We start from the raw sequence: 17,500 nt of genomic DNA, 5'->3' as shown, positions 1-17,500 counted from the left end.
TGTATATGTATATGTATATATATATATATATATACATATACACATACACACACACACACACACAAATCTATCTATCTATCTATCTATCTATCTATCTATCTATCTATGTATTCATCAATCTATCTGTCCATACTAATGCTGATATTTGCTGTGACTACAGCTCTTCTTCCGCCAGAAGCCATTCATGACGTGACCGTGACGTCATTTGACTTATAGGACTAAATCAAACTAACACCGGTTGTCGAGCGGATGTCATAAACACATACATACACATAAGCACACACTTATATATTCATTTATATGTGTGTTTGTGTGTGTGTGTGTATGTCTATAAATATATATATATATATATATATACATACATGCATACGTACGTACATACATACATACATACATACATACATACATGCATAATTAGGAGCACTCCGTCGGTTACGACGACGAGTGTCCTAGCTGATACAATCAACGGAACAGCCTGCTCGTGAAATTAATGTGCAAGTCGATGAGCACTCCGCAGACACGTGTACCCTTAACGTATTTCTCAGCGAGATTCGGCGTGACACAGAGTGTGACAAGGATGGCCCTTTGAAATACAAGTACTACTCATTTTTGCCAGCTGAGCGTACTGGAGTAATGTGAAATAAAGTGTCTAGCTCAAGGACACAACGCGTCGCCGGTAATTGAACTCACGACCTTACAATCGTCAGCCGAATGCCCTAACCACAAGCCACGAGCCTTCACATGCATACACACATGTAACCCGGCTATAGCAGAAAGCACCCAATGTACAGCGTAAACGGACTGAACTAGAAGCCATATAGTTGCAAAGTACACTTAACCACACAGCCACTAATTCCAAGGAAATCCAGAGCGAGCAGATCATAGATGAGAGACATTCTACCCATGACCATCCTGCGTTTTTACATGTCTATAGGACTATATGATGGAGCGTGTTATTTCCCTTTTGTTTAAGTCAATAGCGTTCGAATTAAAACAAATTTGCAGCTATCTTTTCTTTGTTTCTTTGTTTTAACATAGATGTTGTTTAGTCGCAGCTCAACCCTAATGAACCAGAATGGCGATCAAAAGCATTCCATTCGAGACCATCCCACCTTTTCTTCTCAGTGAGGAACCTGGGATTACATCATCCGGTATGAGCTTTTCTTACTCAGTAAACCCTTTAGTACTTACACCAGCCACATCAAGCCCAGATATTCTATCTATTTTATGATCAACCGGCCAGATCTGACCTCTCACACTCAGCCTACAATATCATTCTAGAAATAACCAATGACAACTTTGAAATTTCTCAGCTTTGAGATAATTCATGATTATTTCAAGACAATGTCGATAAATAAGCATTATATTTGACACGGTAATCTGTATACTAAGCGGTTAATAGGGACATAGTTAAACAAGATATTTGGTTAACATTTCTAACATTTTAAGGCGGTGAGCTGGTAGAATCGTGAGCAGACTGGACAAAACGCATAGAAGCAATTTTTCGGTCTTTACGTTGTGAGTTCAAATTCCGCCGAGGTCGATTGTACAGTTCTTCCTTTCGGGGTCGATAAAATAAGTACCAGTTGAATAAGTTAAATACTAGGGTCGATGTAATCGACTTACCCACTCCCTGAAATTGCTGGCCTTGTGCCAAAATTTGAAATCAATATTTCCAGAATTTCGATTAACCACGTAGTCTTCCTAATTAGCTCGTTAATTGATCGTATTTTCTTAGAGTTTATATTTGTTTATATCACCAATTTGATACAGAAGAGAGAAAAACTCTAGGAAAGGTTGTTTTACTATCTCTTTCTTTGTTAAACTTTAGGTTATACCATATGAGTATAATAGGATAACGTGGTAATACCTTAGAGTCTCTTTTTATACGGAAAAATGCTTAATATATTTGATCAGAATTATTCGGAGCAGAATTCTTTTAAGAGCTCAACGCTTCAAGCACCTCGAGATCTGAAACAGGAAACTCCTAGTAGGAAAACAATTTAAATTGAGATTAAAATGTTTGCGCGCGCGTCTATGTTTGTGTGCATGTGTGATAGTGCGCACAAACGCATTTCATCGATATATATATATATATATATATATATATATATATATATATATATATATATGTATGTATATGCGCGTGTGTGTGTATGTATACATTATATACATAATACATGCACACACACACATATATAAAGTCATAAATGACAAAGATAGTTTGATGAAATTTTAATAACAATAAGAAAATTTAAATAACAATAAGAAAATTCTAATATCACGACAAATTGTTTCGTTACTTAAAAACACATAAATAATATATATTATTATATCTAATATTAAATAAATTACTTACAAGGGAGACTAATAACCTGGTGTAGACCTCAACGCACAAATGATTCAGAACGAAGTGGCTGTCGAGTACAGAGCGGTAATAAGAAAGTATATCTGCTTCTGCTATAAAATAAAGTACAGTCATATTTGAGTGCTTGTGCACCACCTTATAATTTCATCGGAGCATATGTGCATATAGTTATACACATATATATGTGTGTGAATGAATGTGTGATGTGTATGTGTAGGTATGTAAAAGCATACAAAGTTATAAGCATTCAAATCTCTTACATTTTACTTTTCAATCCTCTTTTTTTTTTTTCTCATTTTCTCTGAATATTATTATCGATATAAAGCATGAGAGACCCTCTAATAGCTAGATTAGCAGTCAAATTTTCATCACATAGCACAACCTACCATCTTGTATTTTTTTAAAGGCAAATGACTTTAAAAATACGGTTCGAGTGTCACGGTTGGAAATACCATTAGTCATGTGCGTACGTGATTACTTACCTGTACTTGCGGCGGCATGCATCCGGCTGGGTTGAGCCAGCTACAGCCAACGAGTTCGCCATTCCTCTCACGAAAGCTGACCAGATCCGATGGTCAACTCTAACGCTCCAACAGTCAAAGAAATGTTTTGCCTGCAGCCCCAAAATCCAGCTTGCATATTTGACAACTGCCCCGCAAGGAGAGCAAGCGCGTTGGAATGTGAGGACGCCGTAACTGTAGTCATCGTTCATTGTTGAGGTGTAGAGTTCATGATTAGCGTTGAATCTTGATTAAGCACCAACGACAGTAATTCATTTATTCAACAATCAAGCTTTTACTGTAATTACAGCTCCGTATCTACACACTACCGAGTACAGGTGTCAGCTATGATGTTTAGCAGGGATGCGCTGTCAATATTTTAGAAATACAAATAAAAAATAGCAATAATAAAATACCAATTTGCAAAAAGCACAGTTCCTGTCTGTACTGGCAAAAAATTAGACAAGATCTGGATCAGTACTACACGAAGCCTAAGTACATACATACATACATACATACATACATACATACATACATACGGTATATCTTTCCATGATATGTTCACTGGTTTCAGTCACTGAATTCAGTGTATACTGGGTCATCGCCATCATAGCTTTCAGTCGGTCATATAGATCCCAGAACATTTTGTTTTCTTTCTGCACGCTAAATGTACCTTATATATCTTTCTCTCTCCACAACCACACACACAAACACAAACACACACAAACACACACACAAAGACACACACACATTCACACACATACATAAATACACACAAAGGCGCACGAACACATACACAGGCTTGAATACACGCAACCACAGACACATAGAAGCGACATTATAAGGTCGAAGTTATTCTACTGCACTACAGTGACCGGCATATTTTGCGTCTGAACCTGCCTAGACGTGTTGAGAATAAATATGAGAATAATCGTTCCAGATTTTGCAGTACACGATACAAATGTATCGTAGTAGACTATGCCTCACTTGCATATAAGACAACATGTAGCGCGGTGACTTTGAAGAGACTGGCAAGACGCAGGGTTTTGTCTAGTTTTGCTCTAAACACATCTTTTAATCGATTCTCTACAACGCAAAGGGCCGTTGAAAGATCCGTGTTAGGAATAAAATTGCGAGAGAATGTTTGAAACAATTGGATAACGGGGCGGAGTGAATTACGTGATCACAAAATAAGAAATCACAAGTCCCCTTGGGCCGAATATGTCGCAAAATTCAACTCGTGCATTTGCTAAGTGGTATACAGGAAAACGGAAAATACAACTCGAAAGACGTCCACGACAATGGAAAGAGAAGTATTCAGGAAAAACAATTTTGGACAAAGTGAGACACCAGCAAAAAAAAAAAAAAATTACGTAATTAAGGAAGATCTGGAAGCGTATTGCAACCAGCGGTGTCTAACAACGTGCAAAAGTGTGGTCAATACAGTAGATAAATATATGTATGCGTGTTTGTGTGTTTGTGTGCAGATACATAGATAACTAGACAGATCGATCGATCGATCGATAGATAGATAGATAGATGTTGAGATAGATATATGAAGCAATAAAATATTTTCTATGCACAGCCGTATTTTCTTGCAATGTTTACCGAAGACCAACGCGACGAGCTGGCAGAAACGTTAGCACACCGGGAGAAATCCTTAGCGGTATTTCGTTTGCCGTTGCGTTCTGAGTTCGAATTCCGCCGAGGTCGACTTTGCCTTTCATTCTTACAGGGTCGATAAGTTAAGTACCAGTTACGCCCTAGGGTCGATATAATCGACTTAATCCCTTTGTCTGTCCTTGTTTGTCCCCTCTATGTTTACTCGCTTGTGGGCAATAAAGAAAAACCTTAGCACGCCTAGCGAAATGCTAGACTGTTTTCGTCTGTCTTTATGTTCTGAATTCAAATTCTGCCGAGGTGGACTTTGCCTTCCATCTCTTGGAGATCGATAAATTAAGTACCAGTTGTGTACTGGGGTCGATCTAATCAACTGGCCTCTTTTCAAAAATTTCGGGCCTTGTGCCTAGAGTAGAAAAGAATATTTACCGAAGACTTCTATAGATAGAATTAGAATGTAAATTGGAATAACATAAATAAATCGAACTATGCGTAGCGAAAAGACACGAATATACTCTTCCTTCAATCCAAGTATTTGCAATTCATAAACATCCATCTATTTATTTAACATGTTGGCTTTGTCAGCAAGCCACAAGAGGTAGCTATTCGAAATACAGATGGTTATATAATCTAGTAATGGACATAAAGTAAAATCAAAGTATATTACAAGTAAAGCCGAAATTTATTCACCAAATGACCGCCTGCGAAGATTAAAGCATACATTGTAACACTTTGCAGTTCCAAATTTTTACATTTTGACTTATTCTGTATGCTTATTATGTGTGTGTGTGTGTGTGTGTGTGTGTGTGTTTGTGTATACATACATACATACATACATACATACATACATGAATACCTATGAAATATATAACCATCTATCTATCTATTTATCTATCTATTTCACTCTCCTCTCTCTCTCTTTCTATCTATATATTGTTGGTATCATTATCTTTTCTACTATAGACACAAGATTTGAAATTTTGTGTAAAGGGGCAAGTCGATTACATCGACTCCAGTATGCAACTGGTACTTAATTTATCGATCCCGAAAAAATGAAAGGCAAAGACGACCTCGGCGGAATTTGAACTCAGAATGTAGAGGCAGACGAAATACCGCTAAGCATATCGGCTAAGCATTTCGGCCGATTCTGCTAGCTCTCCAATGTAGGAACGTGGAGAAAACGTGAAATAATTGTTTTGGAGCGGTGAAACCCGAAGCAAATAAGGCGATAAATAATATCTTTTAAATAATAGGGCATAAAATACTTTCGATACAAAAAGTCGAAGACTGCTTATTGGAATCCAGTTCACATGTTCTATAAATATGACTGGTATTACTACTATTAGAGCAAAGCAAATCTTCGACTTTCACTGGTAAGAATAAAGTTTTTAAATTCGAAGGATTGTTTTGGTCCGATAATAGAAAGCTTGCAATGTGTGTGTGTATATATATATATATATATATATATATATATATATTTATATATATATATATATATATATATATATATATATATATATATATATATATATATATTTATATATATATAAGCAATGTTAATTCTCTAAATGAAGTATTAACAGTAACTGCACGATAAAGTGTAGTATATTGCCACTTAAGTGTGGCTGACCCCTAGGGGTGGATGTTACTGTTGCTTTTAGCCCCAGGAGGACATCTCCTCCAGCTGGCTTATCGACACACGACTGTGTCCTGTTTGCCAAGGGAAGTTATCCCTCTCACCTCGATCTGCAGCACGAACGTATCCGGATTTCAGGGTTATTTCCCTTCGTCGGCGCCCGATAGCTGCTGACCTTGGCGAGAGAGACAAAAACCTGGCAATCTTATATCTTCTTTTCCAGTAAAATTCTTCACTGATATCGAAAAGGTGAAAACAAGCAATGTTAATTCTCTAAATGAAGTATTAACAGTAACTGCACGATAAAGTGTAGTATATTGCCACTTAAGTGTGGCTGACCCCTAGGGGTGCATGTTACTGTTGCTTTTAGCCCCAAGAGGACATCTCCTCCAGCTGGCTTATCGACACACGACTGTGTCCTGTTTGCCAAGGGAAAAGAAGATATAAGATTGCCAGGTTTTTTTCTCTCTCGCCAAGGTCAGCAGCTATCGGGCGCCGACGAAGGGAAATAACCCTGAAATCCGGATACGTTCGTGCTGCAGATCGAGGTGAGAGGGATAACTTCCCTTGGCAAACAGGACACAGTCGTGTGTCGATAAGCCAGCTGGAGGAGATGTCCTCCTGGGGCTAAAAGCAACAGTAACATCCACCCCTAGGGGTCAGCCACACTTAAGTGGCAATATACTACACTTTATATATATATATATATATATATATATATATATATATTACGAAGATGTACTTGCATAGCAAGTGAACTGATCTGAGATCGTGTGCTGGAACGAAAACATATGCAGCCTAGAAGATGTTTATAAGCCATTTAATAAACACACAAAAACCGTTAGATTGCCAAAATATTTTCGTCGCTATGCACGCGCGTGTGTGTGTGCGCGCGAGTGAGTCTTTATGTGTTTGCATGAATGTTTGTATGTGTATGTGTTTGTGTGTGTGTGTGTGTGTGTCTGTGGGAGAGAGAAAGTGAGGGAGAGAGAGAGAGAGAAAATTGCAAAGAAGGACGACAAGGGAACCCACAGAAAATTCTCACACAAGACGTAGACGGTTATCGGCAAAGATCATCAAAATTTGGAGCCATTATCAATGACATAGTTCAGTTAAGTGGTGTCAAATTCAAAGCGGTGCTAGAAGAAGTGAGCGGACATAAAGGATGGTGGCGAAAAGGTAAATAAAATCCAAACGACAACAGAATAAGGACAAAGCGTTATGGAAAACGACACAGGTTGTTGTTTTATATACGTTCATGCATAAACATATATACATAGATATGTGCACATATATATGTGTACATATATATGTGTGTGTGTATGTGTGTGTGTGTGTGTGTGTGTGTGTGTATATATATATATATATATATATATATATATATAGTTGAAGGATTAAATTTATGAAAGGACATACTAGGTATGTCTACCTGCTGGACATAACAGTCAAAACTCTTATTTAAATCGCCAAAATACACTGATGATAACTACAGAAATTCAATCGAAGGCAAATCAAGTTAAGACATTCTCCCAACGTACATTTAAGTATTTTGATTCACGTGAAGCGGTTTCTGCGCTGGCAAAAATAGCCTTAGCTTCTTCAGCACGCGTTACCATGAAAGAGACTTCCAACCTATCGTTTTGAAGCCTGCATTTTGCGCCGAATTCATTGCAGCCACCAGTGTGGAAATAATCTCGATACACGGGCAAACAATTCACGAGAAAAATAATTCAAGAAAAATTAATTCGCGAAAATATTATTAATTTTGCTATTATCTAGTGTAAATATTTAAAAAAATGATAATAACAAAATCAATAATATAGGCGATTGCAGGCCCCAAAAAGCATACATACATACATACATACATACATATATATATATATATATATATATATATATATATATATATATATATATATATATATATATATATATATATATAAAGGCATTTCTATTGTCAAATAGCATTAAGACAAGACATAAATCTTGCCTTCTACAGCAGAAATATGTGCTAAATGGGCAAAATCTACTCACTGGAATTATAAGTCGTTGTTTATCATAAAAACGTTTATGTCTTCAAAGAGACTTAAAAGATTGTGACTTTGCTTGCGACAGTGGTGGATTTGAATAGCAAGTAGTGAGCAGCCTACGGTCTTCTAAATTAATTTCACTCACGTGACGTCGGTCGAGTTGAGGCGATGACAAAACATATGCAGGCTCCCTAATTGCCGATGAATCTGATTCAGGACAAACAGGAATGACCGCAAAGCCTGCACGAAGGGCCCGCTATGGGTTGGTCGTAATGTCCTTGTTTTTTTTTTTCTCCTGTTTCTTTTGTCTGCAAGGCTTATCTTCCAGGCTTTTTCAAAGGAGGCTGTTGCTCGAAGGATAATGAAAATCAAAGCTTGTCAGTCAGTGGTGTTCAACATATCAAGTGCCGAAAGGTTTTTGAGAAATCTCTTCTTTGGTGCTTTTCTATCACGGTTAGAGGAGAAGAATTCGCCATATGGCGTGATCTTTGGAACTCGATGATCCTCCATGCTGGTGCTGTGTTCTGCCCAGCATAGCTGTGTCTTCAGCAGAGTTGATTTCATGCAAGTGAGCTCCACCTGCTCTAGGACCTGGACGTTAGTGACTCAGTCTCTCTCTCTCTCTTTCACATACACACACACACACACACACACACACACACACATGTATATATGCATTCTGTATACATTCATATATATATATATATTTATGTGTGCGTGACTGTGTAAAGATACTAGCGTCTTTGTATATATGTGTGCACGTTTGTCTATCTGCTAGTGCAAGTGATAAAAATATTTTTAAAAAAAAGTAGCAACGTCGGTTCCTACGGAAGAGCTGTGTTGAAATGGCGATAATCATTGCTTCTCGGTATAGTTACTACTTTCATCTCTTATAGAGATTTTCTAACAAGATACCTTTCTTGTTGCAAGATCAGTGACTGGTTGTCAATTACTTTTCTATATATTGCGATCAAGAGCAAACTACAGCTTTTTCTAGCAGACGGGTGTCTACCTCTGAAAATGAGGACAAATAGTTAGAAACCGGACGGTCAGGTTTCTCTGTCGCTAGAAGATTGTGGGGCTTTGATTCCGCGCTTGCAATATATATCGGGTGTAGATTGCATCGATAACCAGCTGGTGGAGGCGTTCTCCTCGGGTTAAAAACGGTAATAACGTCGGTTGCTACGGAACAGCCATGTAGAAGTGGCGATAAACGTTACTTCTCTAAGGTGGCGAGCTGGCAGAAACGTTAGCACGCCGAGCGAAATGCTTAGCGGTATTTCGTCTGTCTTTACGGTCTGAGTTCAAATTCCGTCGAGGTCGACTTTGCCTTTCATCCTTTCGGGGTTGATAAATTAAGTACCAGTTACTTACTGGGGCCGATGTAATCGACTGTCCCCCTCCCCCAAAATTTCGGGCCTTCTACCTAGAGGGGAAACGATAAACGATACTTCTCTATATATTTACTACTTTCATCTCTTATAGAGATTTTCTAACTAATTATTTTGCTTAATAAATTAATATTTTTCCCGAAATGTGCAGAGTTATATAAAGTCACATACATTGTAGCATAATCACACATACGCATACGGAGGGTTCCCTGATATTCAACAGTTGACTTTACCCGACTGTGTGTTCGTGCGCATGTCTGTATGCATGTCTCTGTGTGCGCAGGAGAGTGTGTGCGAGTTTGAATTTGTGTATGTGTGTCTCTGTGTGTGTATATGTGTGTATGTGTGCATATGTGTGTGTGATCATTTCTTCTTGTGCATTTGTAATTGACAAAGGACTCACGCATTCATTTCGACATGCATGTAATAGGGTTTGCGAGCAACAGTATTGTCATCGATGTGTAGGCGACACTGCACTTGTCTCTGTTGTCTCTCCTGGTTTGCAACACTGCAACGACTGCAGAAATTCCTGCCGGGAAAAAGACAATGCAAATATCTTCCGAGATATGGGTGTGTTCGTGTGCGTGCGTGCGTGCGTGAGCCTGTGTGCGCATGTGTGCGTGCGTGCATGTATGCGCGCGCGCGTCTAGCTAGCTAGATGGTTGTCAAATGCGTTCGTTTTGAAAAACTCAAGATTATAGGAAGAGATTCATTCAATCTGTCAGTCGGCATTCCAGATTAAAAATGGTTGCAGCTAGGATTATCGTTGCTGGCGCTATCATAAATTTGCAATATTGATGCTGTTGTGTGAATATTTATTCGACTTGTTCTTGTTAGAATGGTCGTGATGATGATGATATTTTTGTTGATATTGTTGTTGTTGCTGTTGTTACTGTTTTAGATAATACCTATTGGTTATGATGAAAATGATGATGATGATGATGATGATGGTGATGTATCAAGAAGCAAGAACTGTCCCAGTATTTCTTGACGAGCATCAAAAGAAAGATGGAGACATTTAAACAACCGTCGAACTGGTTAAATAGAATTAATACATACACTCACACACACACACATACACGCACACTTAAGTATATCTATCTATCTATCTATCTATCTATCTATCTATCTATATGTCTGTCTTGTCTGTCTGTCTGTCTGTCTACCTATCTACACAGACTCCACCCCACATATATATGCACACACTACAAGGCATACCTCAACCTACGTTAGAAACTGGTTCCAAGGCGTGACTTAACTCGAAAAAAAAAAAGGTAATACGAAAATACCTTTTCGAAGCTTCATTAGGTTATATTTAATTTAATGAATGGGTTTGTACATATTTTCACATGTACTTTATTTGACTTACTACTTCAATATTCCATTAAAAAAAATATTTATGCTTTTAAATATGTACACACACACACACACACACACACACACACACACACACACACACGCGCGCAAACATAAACGCGTACACACACACACACAAACACGCACATTTGTGGATTGTAATATGCATTCAGGTACTTTCATACACATATAACATCCCTGTCACGCGCTTATTAATGTTTGCTTTTATGTGCAGTTATATATAAAAGCAACTCAACATTAAACTGAAGTATTACTCAATATATTTTAGTGTAAGTGGAGTATATATGTATTAAATTTTACGAGAAAAAGACTGAACGTGACTTCGAAGTTTTTAGGCTTGCTCACCGTCTTCAGATTTTACAAACAAATAACAATACGATTCAACAGACCGTAATACCTGAATATTTCATGAATAGATGAATAGTCACGAATTTGAATGTAAAGCAATTTAAGTTTCGGTCAGACTTGGCCCAGACCAGGACTAACTTAAACAACACCACTGGAAAAGCAATTTTATAATGTTTCGTATTAGTCATTTTTTTAGCACCGTAGCACATTCGAGTAGAGTTGTTTGTAGAGATATATCCGGCTGTAGGTAGTTTATCTGTAATTTGTTGGCGATATTCATTCAGGACCTGTCTGAATATGAGGAAACTTTTTTCTTTTCTTATGTGTTTTGGTATGATATTAATGAGAGCAGAGCCAGTTGAGTCGAAATAGTTCTGTCTTAGTATAGTTATGTGACGGAAGCATGATTTTTACAGAGGATGAATGGCACGGAGACCAAGACTAGGGTGAATTGTAAAGCTGATGCTAACATCATTAGGACAGCGCTTTTTTGGAATATTTACCATATCCTACAAATGATATAGATCTCACGGTAGTGTTGGAGGGAATAAAGTTTGAGTTTCTGGAGACAATAACAATGATCAAGACTTGTCATGTTGCCTGTTTTCTTTGTGAACGATCTCTGGATTTCTCTCAGCGGACAATAGTATTCAAGGTGAGGACCGGCGAAGGTGGACAAGAGAAGGATAATGGCAGGAGTGTTTCTAGGCCGGAAAGTCCTGGGGATGCAGGAGTGCGTCCTGCGTTCCATGTTGATAGTTATCTGGGGCTCCCTAACGGTGTTTGATGCCATGAAGTTTTGCCTGAAAGAAGATTGTATGGTAGCTTAAGAGCAACACCTTTATTGAAGTGAATTAATCCAAATTTATTCTCGTTTGGCAGCATAATGTATTTTCCCGCCCATCAGACAGCAGCGAACAAATCCAACGGCCCCTGTACTGTCAGACAAAAATTCAAATGATGCTGTATCCCATGACGTCAATGATGTCACTGATGTAATTAATGAAAAGGAGTGGGCCCAGTAGAGTGCTTTGCAGGACTCCACTGATAAATTTTGCCGAACTCGATCAAGCACCACCTATCACCACATGCTAAGTTCTGTTCATCAGAAAACATTAAATCCACTTTAATAGTTTCCGTTGGACCCCAATTTTCGTTAGCTTCTTCAATTGGATGCTGGGATGCAGAGATCAACCTTGCCGAAGGCCTTGCTGGACTCCATATATATATATATATATATATATATATATATATATATATATATATATATATATATATATATATATATATATATATAATTTAAAAGCAGCAGAAATATAACAAAAGCTGTTACTTAGAGTTTCACGTTCCCATTCGTCGGACAGTTTTGTTAAAATTAGATTTTAACAAAACTGTCCGGCGAAAATGAATGTGAAACTATGAGTAACAGCTTTTGTTATATTTCTGCTGCTTTTGAATAAAGCATATTACTCTACCTTTGGTATTTGAGTACTCTTTTTCCCCCTTGTTTCACATTTATGTGCTTACTCCGGTATATGCATATATATATATATTACTCCCGAACTATACGGTCGGTATATCGACGACTGTATCGGTGCCACCTCACTCTCCCGCGAACATCTTGACTCGTTCCTCTCTTTCGTTCAGTCTTTCCATCCTGCCCTCCACTTCTCCTGTACTGTCTCTGACACCTCTGTCCCCTTTCTCGACATTTCGGTCAGCATCCTCCACTCCGCCCTTAGCACCTCCATCCACTACAAACACACAGACTCACACTCCTATCTCAACTTCTCCTCCTCCCACCCTAGACACACAAAACTTTCCATCCCCTATTCCCAATTCCTCCGTCTACGCAGACTTTGTAGCGACAGCCATGACTTTGAGACTCAGTCTCAACTCATGGCTCACCACTTTAGCCTGCGTGGATATCCACCCACCACCATCCACACCGCCCTTGCCAGAGCACGTTCTGTGGACCGTGCATCTGCTCTCTCCCCCCGAACCCGCCCTGCCGTTTCCCGCCTCCCTTTTCCCCTCACCTACCATCCCACCACTCTACCCCTCCAACGCTCCATTCTCCGAGCTTTTCGGCGCCTCCAGTCCGACCCCTCCACCTCCCACATCTTCCCTAATCGACCCCTCCCCTCCTTCAAACGAGCCCACAACCTCTTGGTCCACAGCTTCTTCCCCAACCCAACCTCCCAACCTGGCTCGTTCCCCTGCTCCCGCCCACGCTGCCGCACTTGCCCTTACCTCTCCAACACCACCCTCCTCACCAGCACCCATCACCGACCCTATCGCATCACCGACTCCTTCACCTGCACGTCTACCAACATCATATATTGCCTCTCCTGCTCTCTCTGCCAATCTCTGTACATCGGACAAACGGGGCGCCGCCTGGCCGACCGATTCGCGGAACACCTCCGAGATATCAACGTCGGCAATGACACCCCGGTGTCACGCCACTTCCGTTCTGCCGGCCACTCCTTGTGGCAACACCTGTCTGTGTTTGGATTGTCCATGCACAGGGGCCATCCGGACTACCGTTTGCGCCGTGAACAGGGATTAATCTTCTATCTTCGCTCCTTTGCTCCACATGGGCTCAACTGCCCTCCACTCTTCATCTAACCCCCTCCTCCTGTCTCTCTCCCCCACCCTCCCTCCTACCACCCATCTCTCCCCTCCCCCACTCCTGCCCCGACTCCTACTTCTTTGTACGTCTCTTCACCTCTCTTCACTCCTACTTCTCTTCCTACTTCTCTCCACTCCTACTTCTCTTCACCCCTACTCTTTCTCTCCTCTCTCTTACTCTCTCTCACTCTCTTCTCTCGTACTGCCCCCTCTCTCACTCTTACTCTCTACACTCTTACTCTCCTACTCTCTACACTCTTACTCTCTCACCCTTACTCTCTCACTCTCTTCCCCTCTCTCTCACTCTCTTTCTCTTCCTCTCTTTCTCCCTCCATACCCCTCTTCCCTCTCTCTCACTCTCTTCCTCTCTTCCTCTCTTTCTCTTCCACTCTTTCTCTTCCTCTCTTTCTCTTCCTCTCTTTCTCTTCCTCTCTTTCTCTTCCTCTCTTTCTCTTCCACTCTTTCTCTTCCTCTCTTTCTCTTCCTCTCTTTCTCTTCCTCTCTTTCTCTTCCTCTCTTTCTCTTCCTCTCTTTCTCTTCCTCTCTTTCTCTTCCTCTCTTTCTCTTCCTGTCTTTCTCTTCCTCTCTTTCTCCCCCCCCCACCTTCCCCTCTTTCTCTCCCCCCATACCTACCTTCCCCCTCTCTCAATCCACCTTCCCTCTCTTATACCCACCCTCTCTCCTCTCTTCCTCTCTCCTCTCTTCCTCTCCCCTCCCATACCCATCTTCCCCCTCTCTTACATCCACCTTCCCCTTCTCCCTCCTCGTCAACACCCCCTCATAAGCTCATCCCACCACACCCCAACACACTCCTACTCTACCTTCCCACTCCACCCCATCCAATTCCTTACACCCACCACCCACCCCTACCCACATACCCCACCCTACCCACAGACCCCTACCTCTACCCCACCCTCAGCCTAACCCACACTCCACCCATGCCTTCCCCACCTCCCAACACCCTCACATCACACCACACCAATACCCTCGCATCACACCACGCACACACTACAACTGACCAACTACTAACTCCCTTTCTCCCTTCCCCATTTTCACACTACATACGTCAAGATCACCAGCATTCTACCTCCCACACACAGCCCCTCGTTCCCGATCACCGTTTGTTATCTCCCCCTTTCTTAGCTCTCCTGAAATAAGAATTTCTAACTTCCGGTCAGCCATTGTTATGATCGGCCATTATTATGATTGACCGTTGACTGAACACTATTCAATTTTTTTTCTCCGTGTTTTTCTCCTTGTCTCCGTACTCTTTCTGTTGAAGAGCGTAGCTCGAAACGTCAAAGACTTTCCGTATTCCCGAGCGTCATACTAATATATACTTTTGTTATTTACACCACCTGTCCTCGTCTGTTGTTATTATTTGTATATTCTCCCATATATATATATATACATATATATACACATACATACACGCACACATACGCTCGCACATATATCGGATATATAGGAGAATGTACAAAAAATTCGATTATCATGAGTTATTGGTTGAGTGAAAGATATTGTATTTCATTTTCATAAATGAACTTATCAGAAAAATATTACTGGAGACGAAAATATATACGGCAAGAGCAAGATATACATAGAGAAAAATGAAAAGGAATAAGTAAATATTGGGTTGAGGAATAATTCAGGAGCGTTTTATTAAGTTTATTCTAAACTAAAAAATCTGCAAAAAATTAATCAATAAGATACTCTCCGTTGTTGTTTACGTCATCTTCCTGTTCAATAAGTTTTTCGATGCTTCAGTGATAGGAATCTTCCGATCTTGACTCAAATAATTCGTCCAACAAAACCCACAATCCCTCGCCCCGTCTTTATTGAATGATACACCGCACAAAGCGTTCGAAAGCGGTCGAAAGAGATAAAAAATCTGACGGCGCCAAGTCTGGAAAGTATGGAGGATGAGCAAGCATTTCTTCTTCGAGTTCTTGAATCGTAGTTTTGGTCATATTGGTGATGTGAACCTTGCCTATTAAGTAATGGTGGTTCGCCACGTTTTTTTTTAATCATAATCCATTTGCTCCGCCAATTCTCTGGTTGTTTGACATGGATATTCATGAAGAAGTTGATTCAATCGCTCTTCATCGAATTCAGTTGGTCGACCGGTGTGTAATCCGTGCTTGAGATAGAAATTCCCATTTTTGAAGCGCGAAAACCACCGTAGGGCAGTATTTTGAGGCATTGCCCCTACTCCATACACAGCACAAATCTGACGAGCAGCTTCGGCAGCCTTAACATCTCGATTAAATGCAAAAAGCAATGGTGTCGAAGACGCTCAATTTTGTCCACTTGACATTCCATTTTAATGATCTGAAAATACACAAAAATCAGTAAAATTAAAAATTAAAATATATTATCTTCTAGAGAAAAAAAGTCTCTTTCAAATAACAAAACATTTTGCCAATGCGTTCTATTTCTGCATGCATTTTTAAGTTTGCAAAAAGGCTCATGAATTATTCCTCAAACTAATATATATATGTATGTATGTATATATATATATATATATATATATATATATATATATATATATATATATATATATATATATAAATGCTTGTATAAATTGCGTGCATATGTGGACATCAGTTAAAATTACTTTATGGGAAGGGAATAAATAATGTAGTCAATTAAAAATATTCAGTTTAAAATATGAAGCATGGAAATCTGAGGATTCAAAATTGGTTATCTTATCTGATTATAAGGCTCCCCCTCCATGAGCGCCGAAAACTGTTAGATATCTGATCGTCTCTGTTAGGTTCCTTCTCTCCATTCATGAAAAGTTTCCTTTTGATGTTTTCTTTCTTTTTACTGATTATTTTCTTCACTGTACGCTAATACACTTGCTTCATAATCATAGTTTATTTTAGACATTCGTGAACATACAATTTTAATGCATTAGCACACACGCTCACACACACATGTGTATACATACATACATTCAAATACATATATATATATATATATACACACACATAAATACATAATTGTCTATGTGCATTTATGTATGTATACCCAATTTTATTCCATACATGCAATTTCTATAACAAAGTATTTTATTTTATTTTTCTATACGTATATTTTATTTGCTGCCATCTCTTTTCTAATCTCTCCTGGCAACAGAACGATTGTCTTTACCCAATTATCTTTTTACGATTTTCAAAATTTTCTGCTTGTTCCACTCGCTCATTTCGTGATACTTGTCCAAAGATATTGTACGAGAAACTCCTCAAGGACACGTTATGTGAAAATGTCCAGCTTTCAAAATATATATTAAATAAATCTACTGCCAGTATTGGGTACTTTCCCCCTTTTTTTTTGTATTCATGTTCACACAGAATCGTTTATCTATGAATAAATAATTTTTCTAACAGAATTCTTTACATCTCACCATCTCTCATGACTCAAAATTTTCACGAACGTCATGCGGCTGAAGATCAGAAAACTACACACACACACATACACACACACACAAACACACACACACGCACACACTCACACACGCACGTACATGTATGTGTGCGCTCTGTTTACCTGAATATGTAGGACTGAAATTTAGGATTTCTCTGTATTTTATGAAT

Source organism: Octopus bimaculoides, chromosome 10 (assembly GCF_046866305.1).
Source record: "Octopus bimaculoides isolate indiv1 chromosome 10, ASM4686630v1, whole genome shotgun sequence".
Classification (NCBI taxonomy): domain Eukaryota; kingdom Metazoa; phylum Mollusca; class Cephalopoda; order Octopoda; family Octopodidae; genus Octopus; species Octopus bimaculoides.
This window is presented reverse-complemented; position numbering follows the sequence as displayed.